This window comes from Podarcis pityusensis, assembly GCF_964106645.2.
Source record: "Podarcis pityusensis genome assembly, chromosome: Z".
NCBI classification, from domain to species: Eukaryota; Metazoa; Chordata; class Lepidosauria; order Squamata; family Lacertidae; genus Podarcis; species Podarcis pityusensis.
Genome location: NC_138044.1, coordinates 27,343,781 through 27,370,649, shown reverse-complemented (window position 1 = coordinate 27,370,649; position 26,869 = coordinate 27,343,781). Strand labels below are relative to the sequence as shown.

General features: G+C 48.0%; 2 long non-coding RNA genes across 4 annotated transcripts in view; both read right to left on the bottom strand.

Annotated features, from left to right (window-relative positions):
- The window catches only part of LOC308468881, a 211,996-nt gene that overhangs the window by 149,489 nt on the left and 35,638 nt on the right, over positions 1 to 26,869 (bottom strand). The window lies entirely within an intron of this gene.
- LOC308468878 lies at positions 4,059 to 14,280 on the bottom strand. Of its 2 annotated transcripts, none has more exons than XR_013981924.1 (3): positions 13,965 to 14,280; positions 5,482 to 5,596; positions 4,059 to 4,146 (listed from the first exon to the last, which is right to left on the bottom strand). It is a non-coding gene; the product is annotated as an uncharacterized lncRNA (long non-coding RNA). The 2 variants fall into 2 exon arrangements; XR_013981925.1 differs by having other exon boundaries at positions 13,968 to 14,280.

Sequence of the window (26,869 nt, the reverse complement as noted above, 5' to 3'; positions counted from 1 at the left end):
GCCATTGGTCCATCCAGCACAGTATTATCCACAGAATGCAACAGCTCTCCTAGGTTTCAGATTCCCTGGAGATGCCAGGGTTTGAACCTGAGACTTCCTGCATGTGAAGCAGATGATCTACAAATGAGCTACAGACCTTCCCCAATATCTGTGTGTGTGTGTGTGTGTGTGTGTGTGCGTGCGCGCGCGCGCACACACACACACACACACACACACACAGAGAGAGAGATGGGGAGAGGGAGAAGTCAATAATAATATCTCTATCTGCTTGTTGAGGTTGCGTGGTCTATTTTACCATCACAACCTATACAAAATCCAAAGTCAGCTCTTAAGAGGTTTGCCCTGGGTAGATTCAAGGTGTTAGGTCTGCTCCATACCTTCCCGTCTATGCATGGAAGAGGACGAGGGCAGCCCCAATATTCATGAGTTAAGTGAACTGCTGTTAGCTGCTCCATTAAAAAAAATGCAATTGTGGTACCTGGCTAAGTAGAGAGTCTATACATGCACACAGCTGTAGGCATGTAGACTCGTTTTTTCTCAAGTGTGTAGACTTTCCACCTACAACCTTGGATCCTAGATGCTACTGGACAACTCCTATCATCACTGTCTATTGGCTAAGCTGACTGGAGGTAAAGGGAGTTGTGCTCTAACATCAGCAGGGAGGGAGACAAGGTTGAAAAAACACTAGTGTGGACTATGTGTATGAAGGTGAACATGAACCTAAGTCTATTCTGTACAATTTTATATCATTATTATGCAAAGTTGGACATGATCCATGGGGTTTCCATTTGTATCCAACATTTGATGGACTTATCCCCCCCCCCCCCAAGATATTTTTCCCACCAGGGATATATTGAACTAAAGAATGAGGGAATCTTTCTGCTCTTTGGCCCAGTGCTCTCCCAAAGAGATGTAACATATCCTCCAGCATGGTTTGTGGACTGGCCATTGCCACAACTCAAAAATACAAGAACTGGCTATGCTGGAAACCAGTGCTTTTTTTCTAGAAAAAGAAGTGCAGGAACTCCCACCTTGTTCAGCTTTTTTTGGGAAGTGCCAAAAAATGGGGTGGGAGGGCAAAAGTAGCATACTGGTCCTTGCACCTACCTCACCTGTTGTTTTACCTTGATTCTTGAATGCCTGAAGAGGGCTATCATCTTCTAAAATAGTTCTACTCTACACCTGGAGACATTCTAAAAGGCTTCAAATGCATGCAGCCACATTATTTCTTAACCTGCAACTTACAAAGCTCACTTTATTTCTTGTATTCCTTTTCACAAAGAGCAGTGAATGCAGAAAGCATATACTATAGTTTTAACAACATGCACCAGCTTGTAATACAACAGCCAGGTTCTTGTTTAAGGCATTTCAGCCTATTCCACTATTGCTGGGGTATAGACCCCCCCCTCCAAAGACCACATTCTCTTCTGAACAACCTTTCTAGGGCCACATGTCGGAGGTTGGCAGGGCCAGAGGTAAAAGTGGGCAAAGCAACAGTAGGCTAGCTTCTACATACACTCACACAGCCCTCTTTGTCCTCCATCCAGGCAAGAAAGAGGGCACATTCAAGATAAGCAACAACACTCAGGAGGATGCAAATTGCAGCCAGTGAAGGACATGGCTTGGGGCAGGGTGTGTGACTGAGGTGTAGACTGAGGAGTGGGTCTGGTCTAGGGAGAGTTCTGAGGGCAAGATAGAAAGGTATAGAGGGCCACATTCAGGCCTGCATATCCTCATTCCTGCCCTATTGTCTCCTACTCACACCCTCCCCCCTCTACTCCTTTGCTCTTCAGTTTCCTGCCTACTTTCCCCTTCATTCCAGACTTGCATGCAAATTTCTCAAAACAAGCCCTGGCTTGCCACAGACTCTGTTTCCACAACTGACCTTCCTGGGTGTCTGTCCCAGCACTATATCTGGCTCTGACCCTAAACTCACTCTTTTGCTCCTGTTGGTCATTAGACAGCTTTTGTATGCATGCTGAAACTCCTCTCTGTAGGAAGGCATTATGAGCATTAGTATAGTCACAGAGAGTGGAGTTTAATACCGCTGTTCCATCCTCCATCATTCTTAGAGGGGATAATGGCAATGGACACTTTTTATGTCTGAAAAGGAGCTCCATTAAAACTTAAAAGCTTGCATTTCCTTGCCAATGGCTGGTCCAACAAAGATATTGCCTTCTGTAGGATACTGAGCCCTCTCAAAGCATCCTTCCCTGATTTCTGTCCAACCCATGGAAGGATATCAATTCCTCCCCCCCTCCACCATATGTCTCACTGTGAGCAATAACCCACTGTGTCCAAATTGGCAGTATCATCAGAAAGACGAGACCTTCTTCTCTCTTTCCAGTGTTTCCTATCTGTGGCCAAAAGCTCTGCCTTACCGAAATTGTCAATTCCATCTGCCAGTAGCCTCTCCGACTTGCATTGCCATCTGTCAGCTATTGACCTATTATTCCTCCTGGTTCTGATACCATTCTGCCTCGTATCCATGGCATTTCAAAACATTCCCTGCTGCCTAATTCTCCTCCCAGAAATAAAGGCTGACTGACAATGCCATGTTATATTCAAAAACTAAATCACAACAGTGCACTGTTGCCTCTTTTGTATATGCAAAGCTCCCCAATGTATTCCAAGAGTCTCATGCAGCCGGTTTAATGTAACATCCAAATTGCAGGCTTTCTTATGTATTCCATTTCAGAACTGCAAATACCCACAGAGAAGGAGAATACATGAATCACATTCACCCATGGCTCCTTTCCCTCCTTGGTTTTTGAAGTAGTTGAAGGTGCTCTTGGGACAATTAGAGTGGCTAAGCCAGGCATAGGCAAACTCGGCCCTCCAGATTTTTTGGGACTACAGATCCCATCATCCCTGACAACTGGGCTGTTAGCTAGGGGTGATGGGAGTTGTAGTTCCAAAACATCTGGAGGGCCAAGTTTGCCTATGCCTGGGCTAAGCCATTCAGGAGAGATAGGTGATATTCAAAGTCAGATGTACTGATGCTGGTTTTGGTCGCATTAAAGCAGGGATCACCAATACAACACCCGTAGGAACCAGTGTGACCACCAGTATGCTGCTCCTGAAAAGATCCACAATGCATCACAGATTGTTTGCTCTTTCCATTCACTTCCTATGTGCACTGGCCTGTTCCCTCCTACACTGAGCACCCACTATTAAACATTGTATATTTCACTGGATGCCTGGATTTAACACCTACCCTCCCTTCCATGATGGAAGGTGAAAAATGCTTCTCTCTGTGATTCAGCCTGGAGGTGGGTGATATATGTGCCTTTTTCCCTTGGGGAGGGTGTTTGGCTGACTGGAGGCATGCCCACACCACTTGTGGTTCTATTTTTTAAAACTCTTTTAGATGTGGCAGCCATTTTGGGTTTTTTGCCACACCTGCCTAGGGCCATTTTGTAAGTGCCACCCACTGCACTTCCACCCCCACCCCCCAAAAAATCCAATATGTCTGCTGACCCAAGGAAGGTTGGCAGCCCCTGGATTAAGGTGTGGTTCTATTATTTTGCAAAACATTGATTAATATTTAAATGTTCTTGCATGTGTTTCTTTAACATTGAACTTACAGGTTTTAACCCTTTTTTAAATTTATGCCACCTTAGTATTGTAACTGATGAAGGGCAGTTAACAAATTGACTGCTTAAATAAATAAGTCTGAACAAATATTTCATTGCAGCGGGCAACAGATAAATAACAGGTGAAATTAGTGGGGGAAATGTAGACTTTAGATTTGGGTTAGCAACCTGCAGCAAAGGGGCTGAATAATCCCTTCTGTTCCCAAGCTACATCCTTCAGTGGCCCTGCTCTGCATCTACGTACGGGAGAAAATGTCAATGTGGTTTCTCTCAGCATCCCCCTCCCATCTTTTTGTTTGTTTGTAATTGTTTAAATTATCATTTCATTTTATAATGTATATAAAACATAGAGAACTATTATAACAAGAGAAGAAAACTAAAAGATGAAAAAAAAAAAACCCCTATAAAACAGGCACATACAGAATGAGTAGTTGTACATGAGTTAAAATAACAAAGCCCAAGCAAAGAGTACTGACTTTATCAGATCATCAAGCTTAGTTGCAGATTTGTCAGGCTTGTGATGAAGGTTGTCTTGAAAATGATGGTTCTGCTATATAGGACATAAAGGGATGCCAATTATATAAAAATGTGTCTGGAGGTTCTAGTCCTTGTTGAAATCTCAAATTACACTTGATCTTGTCTACTATATTTAGAGTGAACTGTAGCAAGGAGTGCCTGGCGTGCTCTGGTCCATGGGGTCACGAAGAGTCGGACACGACTAAACTACTAAACAACAACAGTAGCAAGAGTTCAGATTTTGGGCTGTTTTCCGTTAAGCTGCAGTTACTATTTGGGCTGTCTATATCATATATAAAACCAATTCTTTTGACAATATATTTACATTATCATCAAGGAAATATTCAGCAACATTAATTTTGGACAACAAACTATAGTTTCTTTAGTAATATTTATCATTTCTGTCAAAATTTAATTCCCAAAATCTTGCACCAACTGATATTCCCAGCATAAATAATGATATAAACCAAGTTTATTGCAACCCCATCAACAATTATATGATATAGAAGGTAGGTGTGTGTGTGTGTGTGTGTGTGTGTGTGTAATCTATGTAATAATTTTAAGGAGTTTTCCTTAAGGAAACTGGAAACTGATTTTAAGGGTCATGGTTCCCAACTTTTATTCCAATCCTTGATTTCCCACCAGACTTAAATTCAGTTTCCCACATGACCACACTACTGTGATTTTTTTTAAAACAGTTCCCAGGAAAATTCACCAGCATTTCAGTGTAAATTACTTCCTAAAATGCATTTTTATATGCAATTTTGCATAATATGTGCATTTTTGCAAAACAATTTTCTAATACAATTCATTTTGGCATGTTATGTTCATGAAAGCATGCATTTATATACAGACTTTACCCTGGTATGTGCATTTTTGTATGCATTACTTGGCTGGAAAACTGAAATACAAAATTCAGAGAAGTGCAAAATTTGAAGGATGATTGGCATTCAGTTCACATAGCATTTAGGGAAGCATAAATTAGGTAAGTTCACCTTCAAATCTGAACTGAATCACATTTATTTCTCATTCCTGTTTGCATCCTCATTGCGTTTTTTTGCCTGCCTAGATTGTGCCCTTGAATTGTGCTGTTGCTTACCTGGAGAGGAAGTATCTGCCTGTCTCTCTCTGTGTGGAAACATGGCTTTTGTGTACCTAAAATGTAACCCAATGCATAATAGGCAAGAGTCGCATCCATCCCTCTGCCTACTTTTGCCTCTGGTCCCACCCACCACTGACATGCAACCACAAGAAGTTTGCCCACAAGACAATGCTGTTCCAAAATTATTTTGTCATCATTAATAGAAGCCCCTGGGGACTGTTTTGAATGGAGGAATGATGGAAAAAACTTCTTAAAGACTATCCATACCAGTGATTTTCTTGCTCAAAACCATCTCCTTCCACACAGTGATTCTCTCCACTTCCTTTGCAGGGCTCGATATTGCTACTTGCATTGGCATGTTGTATCTACAGTATATTGTAACCTCAAAGGAAGGGAAGCAGAAATAAAAGGCACTTTTGAGCAGAAATAATAGACGGCAGGAAAAGGGTGAAGTACTTCTTCCCCTCTTACTCCTCTGCTGAAGAGCCAGCCTCCTGAGGCTGCTTTTTATTTTTTTAAAAAATTAATAATTTCTAAAAAATAAATTTTAACTTTTTTTATTTAAAATTAAAATTTGCATGTTATATACTGTTTACTCAAGACCACAGAAAGCTGTTTCATCCTGAGTCAGACTCATTATTGCCAACACTGACTGGCAACAGGTCTTCAAGGGTCTGAGGCCTACCTAGAGATTTAACCTGGGACCTTCTGCATACAAATCAGATGCTCTACCAGTGATCTAAAGTCCTTCCTCAATACTTTTAGGGATCAAGATTACTAACAAAAACATTTTGAAATATAGCTGGGAAGGGTAGGAGCCATGTATTTATGAAAATGAATGCATTTCCCCTACCCCAAATGAATGTTTTCTTTCAAGGGTTTTGTTTTGTTTTAAAATCAAAAGCCAGTTGAAAAAAAACATTGTGTTCACGTGTTGTGAGCCTACCCTTTTGTTTTCTGAAGTAGATCTCATTTTGACGGCGGTGGAAGCCTTGACTGCTTTTCTGTCTGTGATCTGTGATCCTATTCAGCTAACAAAAATCACTGAAGTTCTCTGTTTGCCTCATCAGTTAAGAAGCAAATAAAGGACAAATGCATATGGGGGGATGTGCAAAGATATCAGTTTGTGCTCTGAACAATTAATTATGCAGACAGCATATTAAGAGGGGTCCTTTTCTTCATCAGAATGTGTTAAAGTAGAAGGAAAATATTAACCCTTTCCCCCTGCACCATTTCCCTTCCCTGAATTGCAAAGGTGCAAACAGCAGCCCATGGGGGAGTGTCTGGGAAATGGCAATCACACGCTGTGTTCCCAACCTGCATCAAAAACCTATGCCATTGCTTTGTTTGGAAAAGAGAGGAAATGTTTGCTTCTGTTTTAACATAGACCAGCAGATGTCACAGAAGTGATGGTAACAATACAAAGAAGGCCTAGCCATAGGAGCTTTGTGGAGATCACATGAAATATAAGGGTAACTCATTTAGTAATAGCCAACTGAATATTAAAAAACTGTGCAGCTAGCACTGAATTTGGAAGTGAAAGGGCACTTCTGCTACTCTCAAATCCAGAAAAGCAGATAGATATTTTTGAAGCTGTCTTGTAAATGGTCTTGATAAGAAGCTCACAGGGCACAACAGGGCAATATACTTCCAAGTAAATAACTTGCCGCAGTGAAGTCTAACCTGAGTGAAGTCTGTTATGCTTCCAGGGCCTCATCACCCTTTCTAGGCTTCACTCTGTCCTTGAAGGCCTATTCACTGGAATTGAAGGCCATAAAGGCATTTCAACTAGAGTCTAGCACTCCTGCTTTCCCCCAGACAATCCCCTCTAGGTGGGGTGGAAGATGCTTTGCCCAGTTGACACAGAGGGATAGGTCCCTGGCATGGTGGTTGGGGTGGATCTCAATTTAGGAACACCTGGATCAAAATCCTCTGACCCAAAGGGCTCCAGCTGTGCCTTGGGCCTGAACCTTACGCTGGGGCCTGGGTATGCAAACTCAGAGCCCAGGCTAATGATTAGGGAAATGGCAGCTCATACAAGTAGCTATCTTAACACAGACTCCCAACCAATCTTTACTTCAATATTAGCATTTATAGTATTAGAGCATCACACTGCCTTTACCCTACCTTGTTTCTTTCGCACATAATCTAAGTAACCATCAGAGCATTTCCACCTTTTAAAAGTGCCTTTCCTTTGAGGCCTATTTCTGCGCTCTCGCTGAAACAATTACTCCTCCTGTTGCCGAGATGAGTGTTCAAACGACTTTATTGTTGCTGTTAGGTGGTGGGTTGACATAGCAGCCGGCACAGCGATTTCTTCAAGTAGCTCTTTATTATGGTAAGCTGGAATAGAACTAACTGCAAACAGCTCAGCCGGCCTGTATTTATAGGCAGCCGGCTGTCAACATTGTAACCACAACAGCCCAGAGTTCCCGCCTAAAATAACTGCCGCGGACCTGAGTGAAAACTATCTACAGACCTGAGTGAAAACTATATACAGTATCCCCCTGTTGGCCCAGGGTGAAACTACACTACATAACACCCCTCCCCACCGAGATAAGGCGTTAGTTACAATCGTAATGGTTTCCTTATATACAGCACTACGCGTAATGGTTCAATTAAGCACAAAAGCATATCGGTTACATTTCCCATACTTAGACCAACAGTGATACCTGTCCAACAACATAGTCCTTTAAATAAGTTGGGCGCTTGGAAACTCTGCCAGACCGCCGGGGACTGGTAGCCAAGTCCGGAGGGCCACACAGTTCTCGCTGAGGCTGTGGTGCGACCCTAGGTGGCGTTGGAACCAACTCCCCTGGATCCGCTGCTGTGGGTGGAGCCTCCGCAAGTGGAGTGGTCTGAGTCTGTTCTGAAACGGCTTGGTTCGGCTCCACGCTGGCAGTTTGTGAGGGAGGTGTAGGTGGGGCCTCGCCATCTGTACGTGTCTCTTCTGGAGCCGCAAGCGCAGTTGGGGGCACCTCGGTAGTGTCCAAGTCCCCAACCCTGCGCCTAAGCTGGTCTATGTGCCGTCGCCACAAGCGTCCGTCTTCGAGTGCCACCTGGTACGAACGAGGTCCAGTGACTCCCACTACTGTGGCTGGCACCCAAGGGATGTCCCCCACATAGTTCCGGGCAAAGACCTGGTTTCCTGGGACAAATGACCGTGGTGCGTTGGCACAGCCTGGGGGTTCAGCCACGGCAAAGTCTGGGTGTAGCCGGTCGAGCGGTGACCTGAGGCGGCGGCCCATAAGCAGTTCAGCAGGACTCCTCCCTGTGGCCGCATGAGGGGTGATGTGTTGCACGAACAAGTATTCGGCGACCCGCTCATGCCAGTCTCCCCGGTCCAGGCGCGCCAGTGCCTCTTTTGTCGAGCGCACCATTCTTTCCGCTTGCCCGTTGCTGGATGGATGAAAAGGTGCCGTTAGGGCATGGCGGATGCCCAGTCCCAAAAGATACCGCTCAAACGTGCCTGACGTGAACTGCGGTCCGTTGTCAGAGACAAGGACATCAGGACACCCATGCGTTGCAAACAGGCCTCGCAGCACCCGGATGACAGCTTCAGTAGTGGTGGAGGGCATCAGGGCGACCTCCAGCCATTTGGAATAGGCGTCCACCACTACCATAAAGGTCCGGCCGTGAAAGGGGCCAGCCAGATCGATGTGCACCCTCGACCAGGGTGTCTTTGGCGTCTCCCAGGTGTGTCCCTTAGCTGCCGGTGGTGCAGGCCTCGACTCCTGGCACGCTTGACAGGCGGACACCCAGGCAGTGATGGCATCGTCCATATTAGGCCACCAGACGTAACACCGAGCCAACGCCTTCATTTTGACAATTCCCGGGTGGCCAACGTGCAGAGCCTCCAGGACGCGCTGACGGAGTCCCTGGGGAATCATGACGCGGTCTCCCCACAGCAGGCAGCCACGACGAGCTGAGAGTTCATGTTGTCTGGTTGCGAAGGGCTGGAACTCCGATGCAAAAGGCCCTTGTGGCCACCCCCTCCACACCCAGTTGAGCACCCGGCTGATGGTGCGATCCTGGGCAGATGCGGAGGCCACAGTGGCAGCCGATACAGGCGCTGCCGGAAGATCCTCAATCAGAAGGAGCGATGAAGCTGGAGCCGGGTCTTCCACAAATGCTGGAAGAGGGCAACGGCTGAGGGCGTCGGCATGGCCCATCGATTTCCCCGGGCGATGGATGAGCCGGTAGTGGTAGGCAGCCAGGAAAACAGTCCATCGCAGCATGCGTGGTGAGAGGACCGGTGGAGTTGGACGATCACCGGCGAGGAGGCCCAGGAGTGGCTTGTGGTCAGTGATGAGGTCAAAAGTCCTGCCATAGAGGTATTCATGGAACCTCTTCACTCCAGCCACAAGTGCCAATGCCTCCTTGTCGAGCTGGCTGTAATTCCGTTCCGTCGGAGATAGTGTCCTGGAAAAGTAGGCGAGCGGTGCTTCTCTTCCATCTGGAAAACGGTGACTAAGGACAGCACCGATGCCAAAAGGTGAGGCGTCGCAGGCAAGGACCAGCGGCCTGGATTCACTGTACTGTACCAGCACACTGTCTGAAGAAAGGAGAGCCTTGACCGCGTTGAAGGCCGCCGTCTCCCGATGACCCCAGGCCCAAGGCGTCTTAGTGCTAAGGAGTCGGTGAAGAGGCTCAGCCACTGTGGCTTTGTGGGGCAGGAACATGTTATAAAAGTTCAGCAGCCCCAGGAATGCCTGCAACTCCGTTTTGTTCTTTGGGGTGGGGGCCTGCTGGATAGCGCGGATCTTGGATGTGGTTGGATGAAGACCGGAGGCATCGATAAGATAGCCCAGGAACTCTACCTGTGGAACGGCGATCTGGCACTTCTCCCTCTTTACCTTGAGCCCGGCCTCCTGGAACCTGGTCAGCACGGCACGGAGGCGCTCGAACAGCTGCTGGTGTGAGTCTGCAGACACCAAGACGTCATCAAAATATGGTACCACGCCCGGAAGCCCTTGCAGGAGACGCTCCATAAGGCTTTGGAAGATGCCAGGAGCCACACTCACCCCGAACTGCAACCGGCGGCAACGGAAAGCCCCCCGGTGGGTGACGATCGTCTGGGCTTCAGCAGTGGCATCATCGACTGGCAGTTGTTGATAGGCTTGGGCAAGGTCCAGCTTAGCGAAGACCTTACCCTCACCCAGGGAATGCAGCAGGTGTTGGACAACAGGAACCGGATAAGCGTGCTGCTGAAGTGCCTTGTTGATCGTGCACTTGTAGTCAGCGCAGATTCTCACCGACCCATCTGGCTTGACAGGCGTGACGATGGGGGTTTCCCACTTTGCGTGGTCAACCGGCTCCAAAACCCCTTGGGCGATCAGTTTGTCCAGTTGTTCATCCACCTTAGCCTTGAGAGCAAAGGGAACCCGGCGTGGCTTTAGCTTGATGGGGGCGACTTGTGGATCAAGGCTAAAGGAGATGGGCGTACCTGTATATTGGCCCAAGGTGCCGTCAAAAACCTCGGCAAAGTCTTTGACCAGACCCTCAGTCTCTGCATTAGAGATGCAGTTGATGCCGGTGACTTCCAGGCCGAGGGCATCAAACCAGTCTAGCCCTAGGAGGCTTGGCCGCTGACCTTCGACCACCACCAACCGGAGCAGGCCCGAAAAATCCTTGAAGGCGATCCGGAACCGGCCAACGCCTACCACGGGAATGTCGTTTCCCTGGTAGTCTCTCAGGTGTACGCGGTGAGAGTCGAGTTGCCTTTTGGACACTCTGGGTACCAGTCTTTTGATGGTGCTCCATGACACGATGGACAGGGCAGACCCGGTGTCGATCTCCATGTCACATGGAGCTCCTTCAATGAGCACCGTGACGTTCAGCTTGCGTCGCGTAGGCGAGTCGGTTTGGCCAATCGTGGTTCCAGACGGGCAGCGGCAGTTGGTGAGAGCGAAACAACTTTCCTTGGCAGACTGGAGTGAAGACTTGGACTTGCGAATCGATGAAGGGGGGGTGTCAGACGGAGCCGATCGGCAGACCTTAGCGATGTGGCCCCTTCTGGAACACTTCCTACAGATGGCGTCTCTGAATCGACACTTGGCACGGGAATGGTTGCCTCCGCAGCCAGCACATTCCGGTTGGCCCTTGGACTTCTGTTGGAACTTCCTGCGCTCCCGCTTTGTCTGGTGCACGTCATCGTCTTCACTGGAGGATGCCTCCTCACTGCTGGCCTTTTCATGATGCACCGGAACTGGCTCCCTAGCAAGACGCGGGCTGCTGGACTTGCGGATCTCCTGGGCGGAGCGTTCAGCAGCTTCTGAGGCCACAGCCTCCTCAATGGCTTTCTGTAGCGTGAGGTCTGGCTTGGCTAGGAGGCGCCGTTGCAGATGGATGTCCCGGACCCCGCAGACGATTCGATCCATCAGGGCATCGTCTAAGTCTCGGAACTCACAGTGCATTGCAGCCTGTCGCAGGGCGGTGGTGTAGTTGTTGATTGACTCCCCCTCTGCCTGGTTCCGGTGGTAGAACGCATGGCGGGCAGCAATCTTGGACAGCTTTGGTGCGTAGTGGTTGCGGAGCTTCTCTTGGATCGTGTCCCATGGTGTTGCCTGGACTGCTTCAGGCGCAACCAACGCTCGGGCCGTCTCAAACACCTCAGGCCCACAGAGGCTGAGGAATAGGCCCCGCTTCCGCTCCTGTGATACTTCTGTCAGCTCGTTGGCTTGGAGGTAGCAGTCGAACCGAGCGAGGTAGGAGTCCCATGATTCAGAGGCTGGCGCAAACGGCGGTAGAGGCACAAGTGAAGCCATGATTCCGATGCCGGCGTGAAGGGCGATGGATGGAACACAGTGCTCTAGCCAGAACAGTCAGCTCTGAATTGGTTCTGCCCAGTGATTTCGCTCAGTGATTTCGCTCTGTGATTCAGCTCAGTGATTCAGCTCAGTTCAGAGGCTGGCCGCATCTGGCTGTGCTCTGATGTCCATCAATCCCACCTTCGTCGCCAGTGTTAGGTGGTGGGTTGACATAGCAGCCGGCACAGCGATTTCTTCAAGTAGCTCTTTATTATGGTAAGCTGGAATAGAACTAACTGCAAACAGCTCAGCCGGCCTGTATTTATAGGCAGCCGGCTGTCAACATTGTAACCACAACAGCCCAGAGTTCCCGCCTAAAATAACTGCCGCGGACCTGAGTGAAAACTATCTACAGACCTGAGTGAAAACTATATACAGTATCCCCCTGTTGGCCCAGGGTGAAACTACACTACATAACAGTTGCCATTGATGAAGCATCCTCCAGATTTCATTAAAAATTAAATAAAGACCCAAGGGGACATAGGGAAATGGATTTTCCATTTTTCTCCCTTTTGCTCTTGAGAGTGATTTGTGAAGTACAAGTGCGTTCATAAACTGAGCTACTACACCCCAGAGAAAACAAACTAGGAATTATTCAGTTGTTAGTGGTTCAGGTTATGAAGTAGCCTCCACCAAAGCTGCATTGGGTGTTGAAACCATTTTTATCTGTCTAAGAATATTTCAGTCCCTAAGAAAGTGGGTGGTCAGAAGTACTCCAGTCATCATTTCAAGAACAAACTTCTGCAGAGCAATTGAATTTATATATTCATTTTGAATTCCTACAATGCAGTCATGTATGTCTGCTTAGAGAGCCAACTGAATTCAGTGGAACTTACACCCAGGTAAATGAGTTTAAATTTATACCCACTTATTTGGTACTGAGCCCAATTGATCTCAAAGGGAGTTATATCTGGATAGACATGTATAAACAATGCACAGAGCAGATATTGTGCTGATACACTTGCATTTATATCTCCTATATAGTTCTTTGTGCATAAAAGATGGTGGTTTTACTTTGTCTCTCTCTCGTTTTTATTTTTGTAAAAGTCATATTCCATTTTTCAGAAACCAAATATCTACCTTACCCAGTAAAGATTCAGATGCACAGAAGTGGTGTAAGAAAATCTGTTGCATCCCCTACACTAGAAAAATGTTTTTCTTAAGACTCCAGGAAAACATTTTCCAGCTTGAGGGACACATTTATTCAACGGCAACCTCCTATGGGCCACATGTGAGTGCAGCCAGAGGCAAAGGTGCATGGAGCAACATGCATATGCAATAGGCAGATGCAAAAACCATAGGTGGTTGTTGTGGTGGGGGTTTTTTACGTATCTCCCATATTACACACACATCTCTCCATCTTCATCCATTATCAAGAATTCTAATTTAAGGACACATTCCAGTCAGCCAAAAACACCCAAGGACAGTGTGAAGCATGGCCTGGACTTGAGGGGTGTAGCCTGGTAAAAATCCCAAGGGCCAGACAGAGCAGCTTGAAGGGTTACATTTGGCCCCCAGGTCCCCCACTCCTGCCCTGCAATCCGCAAGACACTGATTTCCCTTCCTAGCTTGTTCTTAAATCCAAAACCTTTTAAAGTGTGGGCCAGAAGTGGGCTCTTACAGAAGGAAGTCCTCATGTGCAAAGTACAAGGAAGCTTCCTTCCAACATAATAAAATGTTAAAAGGGCTCAGCTGTTTGAGGCTCCATGTTTGCCATCAGCAGATGATGACACTAGCGAGGATGGCATGACTCTACATATTATGGCTCTGATTTAGAGAAAAGATAGTCATGCACTTGCCAGACAAATGGGAACAGAATCAAAGGAGGGCAATGGTGACAGTCAAGGATATGGGAAATAAGTCCTACAAGAAACATTTGAAGAAAATAGCCTGGGCAAGAGAAGGGTAGGGAAGAGCATGACAGCACTCTTCAACTACAACTACCTGGAGTGCATCACACAGGAGAAGGCAAAGGCTTGTTATCTGCTTTGCTGCATGTCAGGAGTAGATCTAAAGAGCTTATGTTTGTTGGATATTCCATTCCACCTTTTGTTGCAGACATGGGATTGTTGCGTGTCCCATGTCTGTTTACATTCCAGCACAGATTGCTGGGTCCCGTGAGCGGAACTTCCACTCTGTGTATTGCTTTTGTTTTGAGTCTCTCTCCGAGAAGACGGCAAGGAGAGACGACATGTTTCTTTGTCCTGATTTATGTAAAATAAATCCGTAGTTTTAGTATGTATCCACAGCCTCAGCCTCTTCTGTTGTACAGTTTACTTTGCTATGTATAGTGTGCTCAAGTCAGCAAGCTTGATTCGCTGATTTACGTCGGAGCCAGAGGTTGATGAATGTCCGCAGCGTGAAGGCTGAGAGGGAGATGATCCAGCTGGGGCCTAGTCAGCTGGCCTTTTGACCCCCGGATGCTGACAATGTTACCAGAAGCTAGATTGCGGTTGAACATCAGGAGAAGCTTCTTAATGGTTAGAGCAGTTCAACAGTATAACCAGCTAGTTATTTTAAGGAGTCCTAGTTTCTTCTCACTGAGAGTTGTTGTTGTTTTTTAGCAGGGAGTGGAGAGCAATCTTTTGGAGAGTCTCTTGTCTGGATTTATTGCATCCAAGAAACAGATTGAGAAGATGGCCTACAAATCTCATTCCAGCTCTATGACTGCATTAAAAATTGCACAGCAAGTTAACAAACTTAGTTCTGTTAATTTTAACAAGACTAAGTTTCACCTACATGGGGAAAGGCTTCTTAAGGGACATAATTAATTGTTCGGGGGTGGGTATAGACTAAATGAGAGATATACATTGTCTGGACATATAAAAGGATGATCAGAAATAAAAAAAATAAACACAGAGAAGATTGGATCTAGAGAAAAGCAGGTGGAACTTTGCTCACCACCAATACCTGATGTTCTCCCAAACTCATGAGCACTGACAGACCTTCTGGAACAGTCTGGAATAGGGCAGGCATTGGCAATGTGGTGGCATTCAGATATTTTAGACTACAACGGTCCTCATCCCTGTTCATTGACTCATTTTGGATGGAGCTGATGGGAGTTGGTGCCCACAACATCTGGAGGCTACCATATTTACTATACCTGAGATAGGGCTTGGGATTGGACAGGAGCATGATGGGAATTTTTGTGGGGCTGCCTTCTGCTAGCACCAGTTTCTTCCTCCTCCTCACATAAGAAACCTTTGGATTCAAGCTAGAGATAAAAACTGCTGATAAAAGCTTACAGGTATTATAAGTAGTAATGCCCATCTTGGGAGGGAAAGCAGAAGTTCAAGTCACAACCTGTTCTGTCTTCCTACTTCATTTGTCTTTCATTTTTGGTTTTAAGTTGTATTTTCCCCTCCTGAAATCGGCATCCTAATTAGCATACAAGATTTAAAAACAAGAACAATCTTAAACTAGTTCGACCCACTCCCCATTGCTCATATTTTAAGGGATAAAGTAGTATTAGGGATTGGTGGTAAATTAGATTTTGTCTGTATTTTAATGAGAATATCTAATTTGCACTTCTCAAATGTGTACATGAACCAAAGCAAGGCTACCCATTGAAATTCATACTGTTCCAAGTTTTACAATGCAGTACCTCAAACAATATGTACAAAAAATGAATATATTAAGGGGAAATGAAACCACATACAGTATATTAGTGAAAATAATATGAAAAATGCACTATATCTAGGTAAATTGCTTGCACAAATGTGTATATTAATTTTTTAAAAAGCATTTGAAAATGTGTTTGTTAAGAGAAATGAGCACTAAAACACTGGCAAATTCTCATGAGGATTTTTTTTTTAATGGCAAATTGCTGTGGAAATGTTGAGGTCTGAATTTAAGATTAAAAAAATGACAAACTCAGAGAATCAAAATCAACAGATTTGTACATCTATATTTTTGCAGAGATACAATCCTAGGTGTCTAAGATAGGACACTGTGCATATTAATGTGCATTTATGGACATGTATGTGTATGGAAGGACACACATAGGCATAGGTGGGGGGAGCAAATTTGCCTGAATGTAAGATGCTCTAAATTTCCTGTGGTTTTTGTTTTTTTTAATGCTAAGAATAAGGATACAAGGTCCTCCAGAAAACAGTTAACTGCTGTGAAGAACAGTTATAGCATAATGAACAGCAAGAAAAAGGCTAGGAAGCCTACCATTTAGATCATTCCATTGATCCAGGTATTGACCATTTTATGAGAGAGTTCTGTATTTTAATACCCCCTACTGCAATCCAAGTGAAATCACATTACCAGTTTCTTTCTCCATTTCCATTACAAGCTATCCATCAACAGCTGCCATTTCTCAATCTCCTCCTACAGCATTATGGAGATCATTATGGACGCATGGCATTCACAGTGTGTTTATGGACATATATTTTCCTTTAACATTAATAAATATCAAAAAAAGATTAGGAAACAGTGAACCATCAGTGGCATATATCCCATTCCTAGTATGCTAACTTCTTTCTAATTAATATTTTTAATGCACTGTTCCATGTACTACACTTAAGATGTATGCTTAAGATGCTTAAAATGGCTCTGACGTTAAGAAAAGCTGCAATTAAAGCTACCAAATATCAGATGTGGTGCCAGTTCTCACTTCCCCTACCCCCGCCCCACGTACTCCGGTACCCTTAACAGAAGAGTGAAGGGCAAATACGTGTACCAGCCTGCAGGGCTGTCTCCCCCAGGGTCAGGGAGGCAATGCTGGATAGATACTGTTAGTGACTTTTTATTATGTTACGGAGGCAAGCAATAACAAGAGATATTTTAATCAATCAATCAATCAATCAATCAATTAAATTAAAAAACAAACAAACAAACTTCTATGCCACTTTTTCCTTTATAAATCTCCAAGAGTTTCTCAAAACACATAAAGCCATTAAAAACAGCAACTAAAGGCAAAGGTAAAGGGACCCCTGACCATTAGGTCCAGTCGTGGCCGACTCTGGGGTTGTGGCGCTCATCTTGCTTTACTGGCAGAGGGAGCCGGCGTACAACTTCCAGGTCATGTGGCCAGCATGACTAAGCTGCTTCTGGCGAACCAGAGCAGCACATGGAAATGCCGTTTACCTTCCCGCCAGAGAGGTACCTATTTATTTACTTGCACTTTGATGTGCTTTCAAACTGCTAGGTTGGCAGGAGCAGGGACCGAGCAATGGGAGCTCACCCCGTTGCGGGGATTCGAACCGCCGACCTTCTGATCGGCAAGTCCTAGGCTCTGTGGTTTAACCCACAGTGCCACCCACGAAAACAACAACTAGCAACCATTTAAAAATCCAAGTAGACACACAACAGCCAGAACCACTACCCCACCAAAAAGAACTCAGTATCAACAGCCCGGAAACAGTGGGGAAGATGGGAAGGATTTTAGTGGTCTGCAAAATCAGCCCATTGTCAGTGCTTGCTGATCATATCACAAAATGGGTGGCACAACAGATGAGGCCCTCCTTCAAACTCAGAAAACTGGACTTTTACGTTGTGGTACTGTCAGGAGAGTCCACCATAAATTATAGCTGAAATAAGACCCATCAGTTGGATCAAACAAAGTACCTATCTAGTCCAACAATTTGTTTTTGTAGTGACCAACCAGATGCTCATCCTGGGAAGCCCACTATCAGAATATGAGTGCAATAGCACTCATCCACTTGTGATCTCCAGAAACTGGCACGCAGTTCAATGAACTGGTATTCAATGAACTTGGGTGTGCTACCACAATCACTGGTGATACAACAAAAAGGGTGCCCCCCTTTCCATGTGTACCCCACCCTATCCCCAAAACTGCTCTGGAGGACTTGGGGTACCCCCATTTGCTTTACAGTGAAAGGCAGAAGAGAACATTCTGTTGCACAAGGATAAATCTTTGAACTGATGGTCTTAGCACTACTTTCAATGCTACCTACTACCCTTGATGCTGTGGGTAATATAGTCATTCACAATAAATAAGGACTGAGGGGGATGCAGTGAACTCCCAAGGCCATGGTCAGTAACTGACACTACAGAGATGGTTAGCTGTGATTCCTGCATTGCAGTGGGTTGGACTAGAGAAGGGGTGGCCAATTAATTCCCAAGAAACTGTGATCTTCTCACAGAGTTAAAAACTGGCAGTGATCAACCCCTTTTTTTGGGGTTCAGGTCAAAGTTGTTGAGCTTTTTTTACCGAGAAGGAAAGCCCCACTTTTGGTGCAGGGGAAAATGTTGATCTTTTTTTAAGGGAGCCAGTGATCTACCACAGACGTCCAGTTGTCTGCCAGTAGATCACCATCTACCTGTTGGACGTGCCTGGACTAGAGGATACTTTGGATGTCTTCCAACTCTACAATGATTATTAGTCCCAGTAAGCAGAAGCCTCCCATGGCCTGTCATAACCACATAACCTAAAATGGCCCAGACAGGCAGCAATTCACGAATGTTTCTTTGCAATGCACTGATTATTAGCATTGATTGATAGATGCATCTGTGGATGGGATTGTGGTCTTGTTGTGAACAGTTTGCAAGAAAGAAAAAAGGGCAGCTTTTGTCCTCCCTTCATGTTGTAGTTTAAAGTTATTGGGAAATGTTAGGTTTATTTGTCCCAAGGACTCACTGTTTCGTTCTTTTCTTTTCTTCCTTTTAGGATTGTGATGCACTTTAATAGTGCATTTGGGTCTTTGAATTATTTTGTTCATTAGCTTCTCTGAGGAACACAAGATGTATGAACAAAGGCCACCACAATTCTGACATTAGCATTTCTTGCTAAAACCATAGTGCACTAACATCCCCTTGACAGGCATGTAAGCAACACCTACTCACTGGGGTAATGGGGAAAGTTTGTGATTATGTATACCAAAGTGATGGAAAGAACAACTGCTCTAATGGAGGGAGAAAGCTTGATTAACAGAAAGTGCCATGGAGAGAACTGATTGTTTTATGGGGCGAATGAATCAAACAGAAGGAAGATAGCAATTCAATATGTCTCTGCCCATTGGCAAAAGATGTAGGGAAGGAGAGAAAGAGAGGAAATAAAATGCAGCTCTTCTGCAGCTACTAACTCAGAGATCTCAAAATATTAAGGTCCCATTGTAAATTACTGAGACCGGACAAGGAAAATATTGAAAATCCTTGCTGGCTGTGCAGATTACGCAGGCAAAATTATTAGGTATGTGTCAGGGGTTCAGGAGCAGAGGCAAGGGCAAGGGAGGAAACAGAGAGCGAGGGGGAGGAGGCAGAAGAAAAGATGAGTGATGACGACGACCCGAGATCTCCGAGTCTTTCCAGTGAATCAGAAGATTCACAGAAAGGAGCACCAGTGGCCAGGGCAAGGGGGGAGCCTAGGGGGACACCCCAGGAAGATAGAGCCAGAGGGGACTCAGAGGGGAGCAGTTGGAAATCGGGACCAGCGTCACCGCCAGAGAGCAGGGAAGAGGAAGGGCGCCAGGGATCAAGCGCTGGCAGCTCACAACAGGGGGGAGGGCACGAGTCAGGAGTGGCCACACCTCCATCGGGGAGCGAAGAAACGGTCAGACGGAAGGTGGAAGGTTGGGCGCGCGCGACAAGTTCAAATGCACAGGAAGGTGGCGCAGTAGGCAGCCCGGAAAGGGAGCCAGGTCCTAAAGCCCGCCGAAAGGAGGGAGAAGAGTCAGGGGGGTCAGCGTCAGCGTCAGAGGAATCCCGGAAGGAAGAGACCCCGGGGGGCAGAGGGACCCAGAGAAGAACAGTCAGGCGGAAAAGGTGGAGCAAGGCTAGGATATTAAGTTGGTGTACAAGGGGCGGAGACTCAGATGGGGCTTCGCCGATCTAACCATTAGACGTAGGGTTGCACGCAGCAGCTTGAGAATGGAAACTGTAACTCAATAAAGACTTTTATTTAATGATCGCTGGCTAGCGTGATCCTCTGTGAGCTAGGATCTGGAAGCAACTCTGACAGTAAGCCCCATCCCTTAAATTGTGGGCATCTACAGCCTCGCGGAGAGGAGAGAAAGCGGGTGCCTACTAGCGAGCTCACGAACGGCAGACAACATGACGGCCGAACAGCAGATAGTGGAACTCAGAGAAGCAGTGACACGACTGAATGCCGAGGCTCTTGCATCCAGGAAGAGAGAGGAGGACGCAGCTGCCGCCTACAGGGATCTCCAGGTCAGGTTGGAAGTGCTTACGAAGCAAGGGCAACTGACACCCAAACCGGAGGGGATTGGGTTGGGGAGACGAACAGGCGGTCTGGTCTCTCACTTCGATGGGAATTTGCAACAGTACCCCAACTTTAGAGCAGATGTAATGTGTGCACTGCAACTGCTGAACAAAGACTTTAGAGATGAGCAAGAGAAGGTGGGATTCATCATGTCCCATTTGCATGGAGATGCTAAAGCATGGCTGCGCAATTTGTGGAGAGATAATGATCCAGCGCTCCAAAATGCGGATGCCTTTATTAAAGCGATGGATGGGTGCTTTTTGTCAAGCATTGACGTGGATCTTGCTCGGCAGCAGATACATGGACTGAAGCAAGGGAGGGCCAGCGTAAGGCAGTACCATGCCCGCTTTTTCGCTTTGGTCAGTGCTCTGGAATGGGACAGAGATTCGGCTCCTGTAAGAGACCTGTTTTGGGAGGGATTGCACGGCTCGGTTAAAGATGAAATTGCGAGGGGGGAGAGACCCCGGACCACGCAGGAGATCGTTCAGAGGGCGCTGGCGGTGGGGGTGCGGCTGGAAGGACGTCCGTGGAGCAGTGGCGAAGGGCGTGGAGGGCGCGAACCAGCCAGGGGCTCCTCCTTCCTTCCCAGAGAAGCAGCGCGTGCGCAATCCACGCCTCCGCCAGGAGGAGGAGCGGAACCTATGGAGGTTGGAGGTGCAAGGGCTCAGTCAGCAGCCAGAGCCCTAGCACCGGCAGCAGTGAAAGCGAAGCCTCCTAGAGGGAACAGGAAGTGTTACATCTGCGATGATCCACAGCATATGGCGAAAGAGTGTCCCCAGAGGCTCCACAAGCACACTGCAGCCTCAGCAATGGTAACTGCAGCAACGCAGCAAGGACAACCACAGCAGGGAAACGACGGAGTCTGGTTGGAAGAGGCACTGGGGCCCAGCCAGACGTGTCAGTGAAGCAGTCCCCAGAGATTTTACAGCCCATGGACCCCCTCCCGCCCAAACCGGTAGTGAGGCTCACCGCGTCGCTCCAGCTGCCCAATGGAATCACCATGGACGTGCCAATCACCATTGACTCCGGAAGCAATGCGGACTTTATAGGGCAGGACTTTGTCGACCGGCACGCTATACAGTTGCTGCCTGCCACGCTGCCCCTGCAGGTTGTCACGGTGGATGGCAGGGAGCTGCTAGGGGGGCAAGTGGTGAAGCAGACGCCACCAATGGTGATGCGACTTGGGAATCACAGGGAAATCATCAGCTTCAATGTCACTCAACTATCGGACACGCCCATTGTATTGGGCATGAGTTGGCTGGACAAGCACAGCCCGACGCTGGCTTGGTACCAGAGGCAGCTGACCTTCGGCTCTTCCTTTTGCGCTGAACACTGCATCGTGCCCAGGCAGGAAGGAGAGGAAGAGGAGTCACAGCTGCAGCTAGGCACGCTGCAAGCGGTTCCCCACAAGTACGCAGAATTTTTGGAGGTTTTCTGCGAGAAGGAGGCAGACAGGCTACCCCCCCACAGACCATATGACTGCAAAATTGACCTGCTGCCGGGGGCGGCGCTGCCCAAAGGGAAGCTGTATTCCATGTCTGAGGACGAACTGCAGGAACTCAAAGAGTTCATAGATCATAATTTGGAGCGCGGTTTCATCCGAGAGTCCAAGGCAGCGGGGGGCAGTCCGGTATTCTTTGTTAAGAAGCGGGACACGCCCCAAAAAAGACTTGTAGTGGACTTTCGCATCTTGAACAGTGTGACCAAGCCATCGGACTTCCCCATGCCCCGAATCGACGACCTCCTCGCAAAGGTACGGAAGGGCAGAGTGTTCACCAAGTTGGACCTGCGAGGGGCATACAACCTCATTCGCATGCGGGAAGGAGATGAGTGGAAGACAGCCATGTTCACGCCCCTGGGCACCTACGAATATAGAGTTATGCCTTTTGGATTGCAAAATGGCTCCCACGTTTTTCAAGCTTTCATGCATCACGTGTTGGCGGGGCTCCTCTACAAGACGTGCGTCTGTTTCTTGGATGACATCCTGATCTTTTCGGAATCGCAGCAGGAGCATGACAGACACGTCAAGGAAGTGCTGAGCAGGCTACAGCAACATAGGCTTTACGCCAAGCTGGAGAAGTGCCAATTCGACGTGACGGAGGTGGATTTCCTGGGCTACAAGTTGTCTGATAAAGGGCTCGCCATGGACAGCGCCAAGGTCCGAGCAGTGTTGGATTGGAAAAGCCCACGCAACCGGAAGGAGGTCCAACGGTTTGTCGGCTTCGCGAACTTCTATCGCAAGTTTATCAAAGGCTTTGCGATGCAGACAGCGGCCATCACGGACACGCTCAGCTCCAAGAAAAAGAAGTTCATCTGGACAGAGCAGGCGGAGCAGTCCTTTCAGGCACTCAAGCGTCTCTTCGCGTCGGAAGAGCAGCTGCTTCATGTCAACCCCAGCAGGCCGATGAGGGTGGAGACAGACGCTTCAGACAGAGCCGTGGGAGCAGTCCTGCTGCAGAAAGACCCGCAGGGGGTTTGGAGGCCGGGAGCGTTTTACTCAAGGAAGCTCAGCAAGTCCGAACAGAACTACACCATCTGGGACAGGGAGTTGCTGGCCATTCATGCAGCGTTCAAAGCGTGGAGGCACTTCCTGATCGGCGCCAAGCACACGGTGCAGGTCTGCACGGACCACAAGAATCTAGAGCACTGGCGCACGGCACAGTTCCTGAACCAGAGGCAGATACGTTGGGCTGAGTTCTTTGCGAATTTCGACTTCCGAATAGAATATGTCCCGGGGGACACCAACATCATGGCGGATGCTCTCTCCCGTAAGCCACAGTATCTGGAGGAGGCAACGCCAGCGGCCGCCATGCACATCTTCGCACCGACAGTGTGGGCGTGCGCGGCGGCAACAGTTGACCTGGATGCGGTGCGACGAGCGTTGCAGGATGACTCCTTCGCGCAAGCAAAGATGGCAGAGGTGCACAGGGGCACGGCAGCGACCGACGAGTTCCAGCTGCGAGATGGTTTGCTCATCCGTAAAGGGGCCATCTACGTGCCGGGAGACGAACTTCGCGCCAAGGTACTGCGGCAGCTGCACGACGCGCCCACTGCCGGGCACTTTGGCAAGGAGAAGACGGTGGAATTAGTAGCCAGAGACTTCTGGTGGCCCGGAATGAGAGGGGAAGTCGCGGACTACGTGGCGAGGTGTGACACCTGCCAGAGGGCCAAACCAGTGCACAGACCGCCGGCCGGACTGCTGGAACCGCTGCAAACTCCGTTCGAACCATGGGAGAGAGTGGCCCTGGACTTTGTCACGGATCTGCCCAGCTCGAGGGGCAAGACGGCTGTGCTGGTGGTGGTGGACTTGTTCTCCAAGATGGCACATTTCATTCCGTGTGCGAAGGTGGCCACGGCGGAACAAACCGCCAAACTGTTCATAGACCACGTGTTCAAGGTTCACGGTCTGCCGCGGTCTATTCTGTCCGACCGAGGGCGACAGTTCATCTCGAACTTCTGGCAGAGGCTGATGGGCTTCCTGAACGTCAAGATCAACCTGGCGTCGGCTAGACACCCGCAGACCAACGGGCAAGCGGAGCGGGTCAATGCCATCATGCAGCAGTACCTGAGATGTTATGCGAATCAACAGCCTGCGACGTGGGTGGATTACCTGCCTCTCGCCGAGTTCGCCTACAACAACACGAAGCACGTGTCCACGGGGGTCACGCCGTTCTTCGCCAACAACGGGAGGCACCCCAGAACCTTCCCGGGACTGGAAAGAATGGGGGAGGGGGAGCCGCAGACAGCAGATGCGTTCGCGTCGGAGTTGCAGGAGGTCCACGATCAGCTGCGGCGGCACCTGGAGCTGGCTAAACACGCATACAAGGTACAAGCGGACAAACACAGAAGGGTTGGCGAAGAGATCCATGTGGGAGACTGGGTCTGGTTAGCAGCCCACGCAGTGCCGGCCAGGTCGTTGGCGAAGAAGAAACTAGGGCATAAACAACTGGGGCCCTACCAAGTTGAAGAACAGGTCAACCCGGTGGCTTTCAGGCTGGCTCTTCCGGAGGGTTCCAGAATGCATCCGGTGTTCCACAGATCGGTGCTCACTCCCTACAAGGCACCTCACAGGTTTCAGGAACCAGGAACGGCACCGGGTCCGCTCCGAGAGAGAACCGGGCAAGGGGGAGTGGCACAGGAGGAGCGCATCAACGAAGTCACGGAGATTTTGGACTCCAGATGGGGGGAAGAGGGGGTAGAATACCTTCTCGCCAAGGAGGGCACCCCGGCCAGTGCCAACAGCTGGGTGCCGGGCTACGCTTTGGACGAACCTCTGCTCAAAGAAGAGTTTCATGCCCTCTTCCCACACAGGCCAATGCCAGCAGACTTTTTCGACGACTGGCTTTTCACGCCCACGCTTTCAGCCAGCACGTTCCGGGGGTTCGACTCGGACGAGGAACCGACACGAGACGCCCGTTCCCCAGAGGGGTCACCCTCGGGATCTGCTTCAGAACCCTCGTATTGGTGGGATGATCGACCAGAGGAGCAGTTCCGCAGAAGGTGGCTGGAGGGTCCAGGACGAGCAACGTCTCCAGAAGGCAACGAGGGAGAGACGGACATGGACGTTTTCGGGGACGACCCGGGTTTCGAGCACGGCGGCACAGAGATGGAAGCGGAAGTGACCGTCGTCAACGAGAGCAGGGAGGAAGAACCGGAAGACTTCGGATGGCGGCCCGCCACGGGAAGCGAACTGTATCCGACATTCGTCCCCCTGACACAGCAGCACCCAGATCCCGCACCGGAAGGAGGGGAGGGGGGAAGAGGGGGCTTCGAGGGGGGGATGGATGTCAGGGGTTCAGGAGCAGAGGCAAGGGCAAGGGAGGAAACAGAGAGCGAGGGGGAGGAGGCAGAAGAAAAGATGAGTGATGACGACGACCCGAGATCTCCGAGTCTTTCCAGTGAATCAGAAGATTCACAGAAAGGAGCACCAGTGGCCAGGGCAAGGGGGGAGCCTAGGGGGACACCCCAGGAAGATAGAGCCAGAGGGGACTCAGAGGGGAGCAGTTGGAAATCGGGACCAGCGTCACCGCCAGAGAGCAGGGAAGAGGAAGGGCGCCAGGGATCAAGCGCTGGCAGCTCACAACAGGGGGGAGGGCACGAGTCAGGAGTGGCCACACCTCCATCGGGGAGCGAAGAAACGGTCAGACGGAAGGTGGAAGGTTGGGCGCGCGCGACAAGTTCAAATGCACAGGAAGGTGGCGCAGTAGGCAGCCCGGAAAGGGAGCCAGGTCCTAAAGCCCGCCGAAAGGAGGGAGAAGAGTCAGGGGGGTCAGCGTCAGCGTCAGAGGAATCCCGGAAGGAAGAGACCCCGGGGGGCAGAGGGACCCAGAGAAGAACAGTCAGGCGGAAAAGGTGGAGCAAGGCTAGGATATTAAGTTGGTGTACAAGGGGCGGAGACTCAGATGGGGCTTCGCCGATCTAACCATTAGACGTAGGGTTGCACGCAGCAGCTTGAGAATGGAAACTGTAACTCAATAAAGACTTTTATTTAATGATCGCTGGCTAGCGTGATCCTCTGTGAGCTAGGATCTGGAAGCAACTCTGACAGTATGATTATTGTACACAGTAATTTGTGCAGGTCTTATACATTTTTATTTATTAAATTTTATACCGCCCTTCGTTTGAAGGTGACAGGGTGGTCTACCACATAAAAATATGAAATGAGATCTCAAAAAAAGCAAGTAAATATCTCCCCACAAACATATTTAAAAGGCCATAAATTGTTTAATTAGCCAAAGTCCTGGGACAAGAGGAATGGTGAGCCTCCCTGAAGAGAGCATTCTACAAGTGGGGAGCCACCACAGAAAAGGTCCATTCTCAGGTTGCCATCCACTCATGGAGGGGACATATGAAAAAGGGCCTCAGATGATGATGATTTGTTTCATTTCTCTCAAAGTTGTTTACACAGGGAACGGAACTCCCAAGTAAAATGCTCATCCCTGTAGATAAACAAATCAATTTGGTAAAGTCTTTAGGGCAGTGGCAAGGAACCCTTTTCAGACTGAGGGCCAATTTTCCTCCAGGGGCCACATACCTCTGGAAAGTGGGGATAAATGTGAAAGTGGGCAGAGTAACAGATGTGAATGTCAACTTCGTACAGAAAACTACTTTCCAACCATGCAATAGCTAAAAGTTTCAACACACGCGTACCTCTCCTATCCCCTTACAAGCAAGCAAGAAGCACTTTCACAGTTTAATGATACATTTGAGTCAGGCAAAAAAGCTCAAGGATATTTATTATTATTATTATTATTATTATTATTATTATTAACGTTTCTATACCACTTTATATATTTAAGAAAAAAATCTTGAAGTGTTTTACAACCTCTTAAATCATTAAAGAAAACAACTCAGATTACTGAATAAAGCCAAGTATACATTCAAAGCAACATGATTAAGAGGAAACTAAAATATTATCTTTAAAATTTCAAAATAAAACATTTATTATTATTATTATTGTTAATAATAATACTCCGCCCATCTGGCTAGGTTTCCCCAGCCACTCTGGTTGGGTAGCTTACAGCATATATAAAAAATTGTAACACATCGAACAGACATTAAAAATTAATAAAGGAAGGTGAATATAAAATGTACATTTAAAAGAACATAATTAGTAGGAGAATAAAAGCATAGAACATATCTGCAGTTGTTGTTGCTA